We start from the raw sequence: 715 nt of genomic DNA on the forward strand, positions 1-715 counted from the left end.
TTGGGACCCATAAGGAAATCTTTCTCTTGTTCACTCACCCAGGGATTTAGAGGTCACTCCAGTCACGCTCCAAGAGGACCTAGTTATTGTTTATGTTGGTACCAGATTTTGGCATCATTCATATGATGTTGGTTCTGTAAGCAAGTATTCTGTCGCAACCGCCTCGACCAGCAAGGATGATGCGACACTGGAACTCTTCTTGCACGCAGTTTTATTCAGGACCTTTTTTACAATTGTATCTCTCTCTCCTCTCCCCATGCAAGCCTCTCCCAGCCCTTAAGTAGGCCTGGGCTACCAACCCTGGATAGCCACTGGGCACCGTCCATTGGTCCACGCATATGCAAACTGCTTGCGATCATCGGGTGATGATCGCAAGAGTCTGGTCTTAGCCAAATAAGGAATTGTTTATCAGAGAGCGCTCACTTTCGGGATTGTGGAGGGTGGAAGCCAGCGCCATCTTTTAGGCGTGGCTCCATGCAGCTCTCTACAGTTCCCCCTTTTTGTTTTTGCAAAGCAACAGGCAAGAGTAGAGGTCTGATCTATGTTAGAAATGGGACATGTGCTAATGTCTTTCCGGATGTCATCCAACCAGAAAACATTACACCCCTCCGGTGTCCTTTTCACAGAGGTGGGAGATAGACACCAACCCACATGCCCTTAGACTTGCTCTTCTTGAGGTTGATGTATGCTTACCTCAAGTGCAGTGCACAAGCCT

Source organism: Microtus ochrogaster, unplaced genomic scaffold (genome assembly GCF_000317375.1).
Source record: "Microtus ochrogaster isolate Prairie Vole_2 unplaced genomic scaffold, MicOch1.0 UNK4, whole genome shotgun sequence".
NCBI lineage: Eukaryota > Metazoa > Chordata > Mammalia > Rodentia > Cricetidae > Microtus > Microtus ochrogaster.